At 48.2% G+C, this 9624-nt stretch overlaps 1 long non-coding RNA gene across 1 annotated transcript; it reads right to left on the reverse strand.

Annotated features, from left to right (window-relative positions):
- Nucleotides 1-7671: 7671 nt before the first annotated feature.
- LOC308571600 lies at nt 7672-9624 on the reverse strand. Its single transcript, XR_014001547.1, has 2 exons — nt 8756-9624; nt 7672-7989 (listed from the first exon to the last, which is right to left on the reverse strand). It is a non-coding gene; the product is annotated as an uncharacterized lncRNA (long non-coding RNA).

Raw genomic sequence — 9624 nt, forward strand, 5'->3', positions numbered from 1 at the left:
TGCTTCCTGCCTCAGGGCAGGGCAGCCTCTCTACAAATTAGCATTTATATATCCAAATACTTTCCTCCAGAAATCTGTAAGCATCAGACATTGCATAAGGAGACGCTTCAAAGAGGCATTCTCATTTTGGCCCCTCCAGCAAGACGTCCTTGTAGATCATCCCTTTCTATACTCATGTTTCGGAGCCCAATATTATTTTTGGTTGTATAAGACGTAGTTTACAATCTATTGGCACATTAGCCACAGAAGGTAAAACACTGGTTTACAAAAAAATATATATCAAGAAATCAAAACAATCCAATGAAAACATGAACACCCACAATTAAAATACACAAATAAAGATCAGAAGCCTGGTGGGCCTTCGGAATTCTGGGCCTGTCCCTGGAAAATCAAGACACTTGGAAGGTATGGCAGGAAACTCTTCATCTCAAGGTCGTGGGTTCGAGCCCATGCTGGGCCAAAGGTTCCTCTTTTTCATTTTCAATTTTACAAAGAATCAAAATACAAGCATCATATTTCCTTTGACTCTCCCCCCCCCTTTGTGGATCCTTAGGTTACAATTTTTGTTCTGCATCTCTTCCCTGACTCCAGTTATTATAAGTCCTTACTCCAATCCATGATTTGAATATTTACTACACGTTTTCTGTCAAACCTACAAAGGATTGTAGTTGTTTACAATAAAATTTTTCAAATGCATTTTAAACTCTCCCCATTCTTTATTGAAATTTGATTCTTCCTGGCTCCTGATTCTTCCAACGAATCCTGCAGTGCAGGGGGGTTTGGACTAGATGACCCCCAGGGTTCCCTTCCAGCTCTACAATCCTATCAGTGTTCATAAGTTGCCCATATATACAATAATAGAATAGCAGAGCTGGAAGGGGGGGGTCATTAGTCTACCCTCCCACGGGCAATGCAGGAATATCTGGCCCAGCGTGGGGCCCGAACCCATAACCCAGGAATGGGGAGGTGGGTTGGCTGGGGGTGGGGAGAGAGAGGAAAGAGACCCCAGCCAGGAAGAGCAGGGTTTTTAAGGAGGGGGGGAGGAGAGGGGGAAGACGGATTCCCACCTACCATATTTTTCGCTCCATAAGACGCACTTTTTTCTTCCTAAAAAGTAAGGGGAAATGTCTATGCGTCTTACAGAGCAAATGCGTGGTCCCTGGAGCCGAATTGCCCAGGGGCGAAAAGCAGGTCATGCTTCTTTTTTTGAAAGAGGGAAGGGGGTGTTGAAAGGAAGCAGCTGATCGGCAAGCGATCGGGGGGAGAGATAAGGGAGGCTAGAGGTAAAGGAGGCTGCCTGGGAGGGGGGAGGTAAAAGCCCACGGATCCTCAGGATTTTTGCACTGGGTCACCCCAAATTCACCACCAGATCACATAGCATGTCCATGACGACAGCCTGCACCTAAAAAATCACCCACCCACTGTTTTGTGGGGCTGCAATGCAGCAAAAACGTGGTTACAAAGCACAGATCCACATGGATCCTCAGGATTTTTGCATTGGCGAGCCAAGAAAGTTGCGAGAAGGCTGATCAGGTGGATGCGCTGCTGGCGGCTGGGTCATCTTTTCCTGAGAAGGGGAGAAAGCTTTGTTCCTTTCAGCTACTCTGTGTTATACAGCAGAGCTAATGCATTTTAGGTTTGCATCTTCAAAGAAAGAATTTGGGAAGTCTTGAGGCCTAGGGAAGTCTTGAGGCCTAGTTGGGGTGACTACACACTAATTGGGGTGACCACACAGTCAGGATTTGGGTATCCTGTCCCTTCATCCCCCCCCCTTTTATTTTGGACAGCCTTCCAGCTCGTCCCAAGGAGGCACTGGCTGATATTCTCGGGCTAGTGCTATAATCTGGGGCCGAACCATTCGTGACACCATTTTATGCATCATATTTTGTGAGAGCCAGTGTGGTGTAGTGGTTAAGAGCGGTAGTCACGTAATCTGGGAAACCGGGTTCGTGTCTCCGCTCCTCCACCTGCAGCTGCTGAGTGACCTTGGGCCAGTCACACTTCTCTGAAGTCTCTCAGCCCCACTCACCTCACAGAGTGTTTGTTGTGGGGGAGGAAGGGAAAGGAGAATGTTAGCCGCTTTGAGACTCCTGAAGGGGAGTGAAAGGCGGGATATCAAATCCAAGCTCTTCTTCTTCTTCTTCTTCTTCAAGCATTGCAAGAAGCAAGGTACACTGGAGCAGAAAAGAAGCAAAATTATCAATGGGCCTAGTAACATCATTTGTAAGTCAATCAGTCCACCAGGACATGTCCCATCCATTCCAAGTAGGGACAGGGACATGGGCCACTTTTTCAATTTCTGCTGCCAAATTTTGAATAGCTTCAGCATGGTCAGAGATGTTAAAGCAACAGGCCCCACCCGTCAAATTTAACGCAACACAAAACCCGCCCTGTCGTGCCAGGAGAAAGTCCAGCCCTAAGCGGAGCTGAAGGACTGGGTGGCGATTAACCAGAGGGCTGTGGCTGTGGCATTGGCGACCATCTCTACTACCGCTTGGAGTCTTATTATGCAGTTTAAATTATAAATTGGCCCCCTTGCCCCTGTGATTTTTTCTCCCCGATTCCATGAGGCCGGATCGTAATGGGCGATTTCTGGAGGCCACTGATCCTTGCCCCAATTTTGGGAGCTGCCTCCTCCAACTGCTACTAGGTCAACCGAGCGTCTCCTCCAACGGGGTGCAGTGGCAATCGGCTCATAAATCCACATGGGAGGAATTAAAGAGGCTGGAAAGCACACTCCACACCATCCCTTTGGCAGGATATGATAAGCCAGCTTTCCACACACCCAATACACATCATGTTCTTGAGCAGAGACACCACCTAGATTACAGCCAGAAAGAGTTCCTAGTGCGGACTCAGTCACGGTTGTCTGGGCTGGGAAGGTGCGATTACAACGCTTCCAGAGTGAAAAAGCACCTGAAAAAAAAACTTTGACAAAGTTCCCAAAAAAATTCACTTGCTTTTTTTTAAAAGAAGTTACTCTTGAGGTCCTTGCTTAGAGCATGGGGTGGGTAAACTTTGGCCTTCTGGGTTTATGTTGTGGGACTGTAGCTCCTAATTAGCTCCAGGCAGTATGACCAGCAGTTCAGGATGATGACATAGCAGCCAAGAGATAAGCGTGCAAAACTGATGTCCTACTTGCATGAATCTGTACTGCCTTTAGATCCAAGCCGTGCTGTGCTGTTGCTGCAACAGCCTTTAGCAAGAACAGATGAGATTGAATCATTTGTAGAAACCTTATTCCGTATGCTGAACAACCATTGTTGGATCAGGGCCATAGTCTTCCCACACAGAAGCCCATAGTCTTCCTTGAGACAAAGTATTACCAACCATTCAGCAAAGGATTATCCAGTTTCTGGGACAGTGGCGGGGGGGGGCACTGTGTTTGTTTGTTAACGAAGGGGAACGCAAAGAAGAATCTGGAACCAGACCCCTTCTGCCGCTAGGCGTGGGATGGGATACTGTCTAGCAGCTATGGGATTAGCAAATGGTTTGGGTTTCACAAACATGGGTATATTTCTAGCCATGCCCAGGGGGTTATCTACGGATTCATGAGGACCCAGTGTTCCCTGTTACAATGTTGACCTCATGGGAACCTGTTTTTTTTGGGCCCGGTCTATCCTAGTAAGTCTCTCAGTGCCATTGCCCCATATGCTCCCGGCTGGCGAGGTGGGGTCCAGGTAGGTCCCCCTGTAGCCTTATGAGGCTTTGCCCTCGGGTGGGAAAAACATTGCGCTTGGGAAAGGGAAGTGGGAGTCAGCAGACACTCAAGGAATAGTTTCGGAGAAAAGGCTTTTATTTCTACCATTGTCGAGAGCCTGCTCGACATCAGTAAGAAAATCAGTCTCACACCAAGATAGGTTGAAGAAATATGGCTGCTCTGGCTCCTTGGCTCCTCTGGCCCTTGGCTCCTGGCTCCTTTAGAGCTACTGCAGCACAGCCTTTATTGTGTGAAGTCAGAATGATACAAAATACAAGCAAAGCAACTTATTCTCAGCCAGCAGATAAGGGCCATCACACTAGACCACGCAAGTGATCAGGCCATGCTAGTTGACCAATCATTTGGGACAGCACGAGCTATTCACGCGCTGTTCATGCTCCAAGGATGCTTTTAGCTATGAAAATCACCCTGCAATAATAAGAACTCTGCTCATGCTCTTATGTACAAGCAATCATTTTCCCACATACCATCCATGAACTGGTAGAAGGAGCAAGTGTGATAAGTCACAAAAAGCATGCACAAGTTCACAATCATGTGCACAAACATATATACCCCTTTCCAGTTCCCTCCTCCTTTCTCCTCCCTCAGGAGTCCTCTGAGCATGAACAGAAAGCTCCTGTCTTGGGACTATTGGGACTCTTGGCAGGAAAGGGGTTTCAGAGTGTTCAGATATGTTTCAATCTCTTGTTCTGGCACGGTTCCCGGACAGAAAGTAAGTTGCAATGTGGTTCTTTAGCAAGGCCAGAAGGCATGAGAAAGGCCTGAGAAACAATGGACTGTGTTCCCTACCTTTGTTGCAATCTTTTTAGTTACAGCAAGTGGAATGTTTCTGATGCTTAGCTAATGCCTTTTAGCTGCTGAGAAAGAGGATTTTGAAAAGCTCTGAGCAGCTTTGAGCCTGCTTTGGTGGGGGGTGACTTCGGGCCTAGGTGAGGTCACCTGTCCTCAACTTCCTTCATTCCCCCTCTTAATCTTTGGACAGCCTTTTTCTTAAAAAGGCTCGTCCCAGGAAGGCACAGGCTGCTCGTCCCAAGAAGGTACAGGCTGGTATACTTGGGCCAGCGCTATAATCTGGGGGCGAAGCATGCGTGCAGATACCCCCCCCCCTTCTGAAGCCCACATTGCAGCCAGAAAAAGTTCCTGGCGTGGACTCAGGTGTAACGATTTGGGCTGAGAAGATACGATTGCAGATTGTCACTGGCGCTCTTTGATTTATTGACACAAAGCCAGCCAGTAATTCGGTGATGGAATGATTGCGGTTGTAACTGATAATTCATTCCATTTGTGCACAGGGTCATTGCCAAGTTGGTGCTGTGGTTCAAGGGGGCTTCGGGTTCAAGGGGGCTTCAGTTAGGTTCTGGTGGCGCTGGGTGGAGCTCAGTCAGGTGGAAGCCGGCTGGGGCATAATTTCCATGATTGAACTTCCCACACAAATACCCTTCTCTGCAGGGGTGTTGTAAAGCTATCCAGGGGCCCTGCAACCTTCTATACAATTCAGTTATGCAAAGGGAAAGAAAATGAGAAAATGTCCTCTTTCAATCCATCCTGGATTCTTGAGCCGTGCAAAAATGCCAGGGGTGATGCAGGAAGGCAGGGTGGTCATCTCACAGGCGTCGGGGCGTCTGGTGGGCGTTGGGCATCTTGGGTCCCTTCCAACAAGCCTGGAGTGATGTCTGGGCGTCTGGGTCCAATCTGGTTCATAGGGATGCAGAGGCTCGACCAAGGCACAAGGCGTTTTGGCAAAAGCTCACCTGTTAAGAGAAGAGATAACAAAGACGGCAGCGATTGCACAGAACAAATTGATAGATAACATTTGCACATAAGGTATATTAACTCAAAAGGGTATGCTTGGCAGGAAACTTCGCAAGGGGTTAACAGTTCTGTTCCTTGGGTTAAGTTTTGCCAGCTGAGATTTTTAAAAAGTCTTTTCCTCTGCTCTATTTTTTTCAGAGCTTTTGCGGCCTGTAAAACATGTTGCAAAATTTCAGTTCATCTGCCAAAGACTGCCAGTGTTAAGCAGGAGGGGCACTGTGTTCCCTGGCTTCTGGAAAAGTATCAAAGTTTCAAATTCCTATGTTATGTTGCGGCTCCTTTTTCAGAGTAAAATTGCACCTTAAAAAGAAAAACTTGACAAAGTTCACAGAAAGCATTCACTTGCTTTTAAGAAAGTCACTTTCCAGGTTAGTGCTTGGGGCAGGGGGGTGGGTAACCTTTGGCATTCTGGGTTTTTGTCGCTTAACTGTAAATCCAGACAGTGTGAGGTTCAGGGTAGCTGGTTGGTGAGAATGCAGCATTTTCCTCTTGGGATAGCAGCCAAGAGATAACGCTCTGAAGCTACCTCCAAGCCCCTGGCACAAGGGCGGCGGGGGGGGGAAAAGCTTATTTTGGCTGGGTCCTCTTCGAAAGAAGGATTCTGATTTAAGGTGCGTGGAGGTCTGTGGTCCTGGGCATCAGATGACTCCAGGGGGTCGTACACTCAGTGGGGTGGGGCCATCAAAGTGGCGGTTTAGCTGCCTCAATTGCAACATCAGTATTGTCCGCTGCCCTGAGGGCATATATCTTGCAGATTTCCTCAATGATCAGTAATTGTAATCCTAGGGTTTTAAATCCCTTGGGTTTTAATTGTCTCTTTTTTAACAGTTCTGTCCTATGCGGCTCTCAAAGCCTTCTGCTCTGTTTCTTTCTGCCAATTCACATCCTTGCATTGTGCTGCTTCTAGAACCAAGAAGCCACATCCAGCTCACTCTTTTGGATTGCTTCCTGGTTCTATCTCACGCGGCTCTTTAAAATCTTCTCCTCTTTTCTTTCTGCCAATTCACATACTGAAATACTCTTTGGGACTGTCGGCTTGTCCATTTCACCTGATTCCTTCTGAATTTCACCATTCTCAACTTCCTCTTCTCTTTCTTCCTCAGTCTCTTCGCTTTTGGGGGTTGGGTAGGGGGAACCTCATTAGCCCTGGTGCAGTTGCTGCATAGGGTGGAGGGGGGGGGTAATTATTCCTCCTTCACCTTCTGGGTCTGGCAAGACTGCTGGGGTTCTTTTCCTTGTATTTGCTGCCATACTGGTGTTACGGAAAAATCTGGGTGCGGGGTTACTCTGCCACCCAGCTCATCGGACTAAGTCCGCGGGTCCCTGCGGAAGAAAATGAGCTCAGCCGGACGCAGGAGCAAACTACAGAAGATCCAAGTTTATTGCGCAACAGGTTCAAGGCGAGATTGCACAGCGAGAAAGGGGTGACATGAACTTTTGAAATTTCCCTCCATATCCCAGAATACAGTGCAAAATACATCCCAGTTACATCATGAATACATTAGGAAGAGGTTGGGTTACACCGGATTAACATATGGAGGAGGGAGGGGGGAATATGCAGAGAGCTGGAGATATGCGCAGATAAGCACATCCTGAGAAGACAATGGTCCATGTATGCATAGTCTGTCACCTGGCATTGCCCGGAGGAAGGGCTTGGCAGAGCGATTTGACCAGATTAGGGTCTTGACCACCTTGCTTGAGGGATTATGGAGGACAGGGGAGGTGTCATGGGGTCCTAGAGAAATTGAGCAAACTGGCACGTTGATTTTCTATGAATTTTATAGATTTTAGTCCCTTTTGACATTGACAATTGGAAATAAATGGATATATTGTAGCGAAGAAGAAGGTGAAGAAGACATGCCCCCCCCCTTCCGTATCACTGGGCACAGTTTGGCTTAGGTTAATCACAGTTTTGCTTTTCCTAAGCCATGGGGGACGGTCAGGCAACTTCACATAAGTGTTTGGAGCCTATTTTTCATCAGGTTTTAAATCCTCAATCATCTACTTTCATGGCATCTTTCCAATTTGTTCAGGAAACATCGCAGGGGGGTCGTGGGAGTTGTTTTACTGCTTTTTCTCCGTGACCCTGGGACCCTTCGACCCTACTGGGACACCCCGTCCTGCTAATGTCATTTCTCTCACTCAGTCACAGGCCAGACGTTGCTTTCAACGTCTCTCACACTCAAAACATTCACTGGAGTGTCCCCACACCCACATTCAGAAAAACCCATGCACCTCCCTCAATCCCCTTTTTACCAAAACCAAAACCACAACCACAACCGGCAGCGCTTCACAACTTCGACCGGGGCCCAAGAGCACCTTTTTTTTACTGCTTCTTCTGGGCACAAAACCAACAACCAACCACAACCAGCAGCGCTTAGACTTCGACCGGGGCCCAGCAGCACCCTTTACTGCTTCTTCTGGGCAAAACCAAAACCAGCGACACTTCTTCTACCCTGCTGGCGGAGCTGATCAAACTCTCTTTGCTCCCACCTAACCCTGTGGAGCCTACCTTGTTCCTCGAGGTACCTTCTTTCGGCCGTTGCTTTTTCTCCGGTCCTTGCAGTGTCTCCACTCAGGAACGGGTGGCAATTCCTCCCACGAACTTGGCAGGATGTGCACTGGAACTGCTGACACGAACAGGCTTGGCCTTTATTGGAAACTGTCGCAACAGGACTCCCACCCGCAACAAGATGAAGCAAAATGGAAGCCCAGAACAAAAGAAGACCCCAGCTTTTATTAGTTACTAATCCCCCAAACTACACCCCTAAGACTACATCACAACTACATCACAGAAAGGAGGGGTTGAGGGAGGGGTTGTGGAGGTAACCTGAGTGTCCTGTCACCTGGCTGGTTCCCCCTTTCCCCCTCCCCATGAGTACTTTCCAGGTGACAGAGGGGAGTTTGCAGTTTCCTGCCCCCACAGGGAAGATCTGATCATTGTCCTTTGTTCCAGTCTCTGCTGAATCCACTCCCATATGCAAGTTCTTTGTGATCTTGATGGTCTTCTGTCTAGGACCATCAGGGTTGGCATAGCAACTGGGCAGGGCTCCTGTGGATGTGCTGGGATGGTGATTCAGAAAAACCCATGCACCTCCCCCAATCCCCTTTTTTACCAACACCAAAACCACAGCCGGCAGCGCTTAGACTTCGACCGGGGCCCAGCAGCACCCTTTTTGCTGCTTTTCTGGGCAACACCAAAACCAGTGGCACTTTTTCTACCCTACTGGTGGAGCTGATCAAACTCTCTTTGCTCCCACCTATCCCTGTGGAGCTTATCTTGTCCTCGAGGTACCTTCTTTCGGCCGTTGCTTTTTCTCCGGTCCTTGCAGTGTCTCCACTCAGGAATGGGTGGCAATTCCTCCCACGAACTTGGCAGGATGTGCACTGGAACTGCTGACACAAACCGAGCTGTTCACTGCAGGGACGCCTTGAACCCACATCCCTTATCCTCAGGGAATCAGTTTTTCCCGGCCAACGCACCAAGAAATGTAGCCTTATGAGGCTTTGCCCTCGGGTGGGAAAAATATTGCGCCTGGGAAAGGGAAGTGGGAGTCAACAGACACTCAAGGAATAGTTTCGGAGAAAAGGCTTTTATTTCTACCATCCATGAACTAGTAGAAGGAGCAAGTGTGATAAGTCACAAAAAGCATGCACAAAGTTCACAGTCATGTGCACAAGCATATATACCCCTTTCCAGTTCCCTCCTCCTTTCTCCTCCCTCAGGAGTCCTCTGAGCATGAACAGAAAGCTCCTGTCTTGGGACTCTTGGGACTCTTGGCAGGAAAGGGGTTTCAGAGTGTTCAGATATGTTTCAATCTCTTGTTCTGGCACGGTTCCCGGACAGAAAGTAAGTTGCAATGTGGTTCTTTAGCAAGGCCAGAAGGCATGAGAAAGGCCTGAGAAACAATGGACTGTGTTCCCTACCTTTGTTGCAATCTTTTTAGTTACAGCAAGTGGAATGTTTCTGATGCTTAGCTAATGCCTTTTAGCTGCTGAGAAAAATGATTTTAAAAAGCTCTGAGCAGCTTTGAGCCTGCTTTGGTGGGGGGTGACTTCGGGCCTAGGTGAGGTCACCTGTCCTCACCTTC

The sequence above is a fragment of the Podarcis bocagei genome, assembly GCF_964188305.1.
Source record: "Podarcis bocagei genome assembly, chromosome: 13".
In the NCBI taxonomy this organism is placed as follows: Eukaryota; Metazoa; Chordata; class Lepidosauria; order Squamata; family Lacertidae; genus Podarcis; species Podarcis bocagei.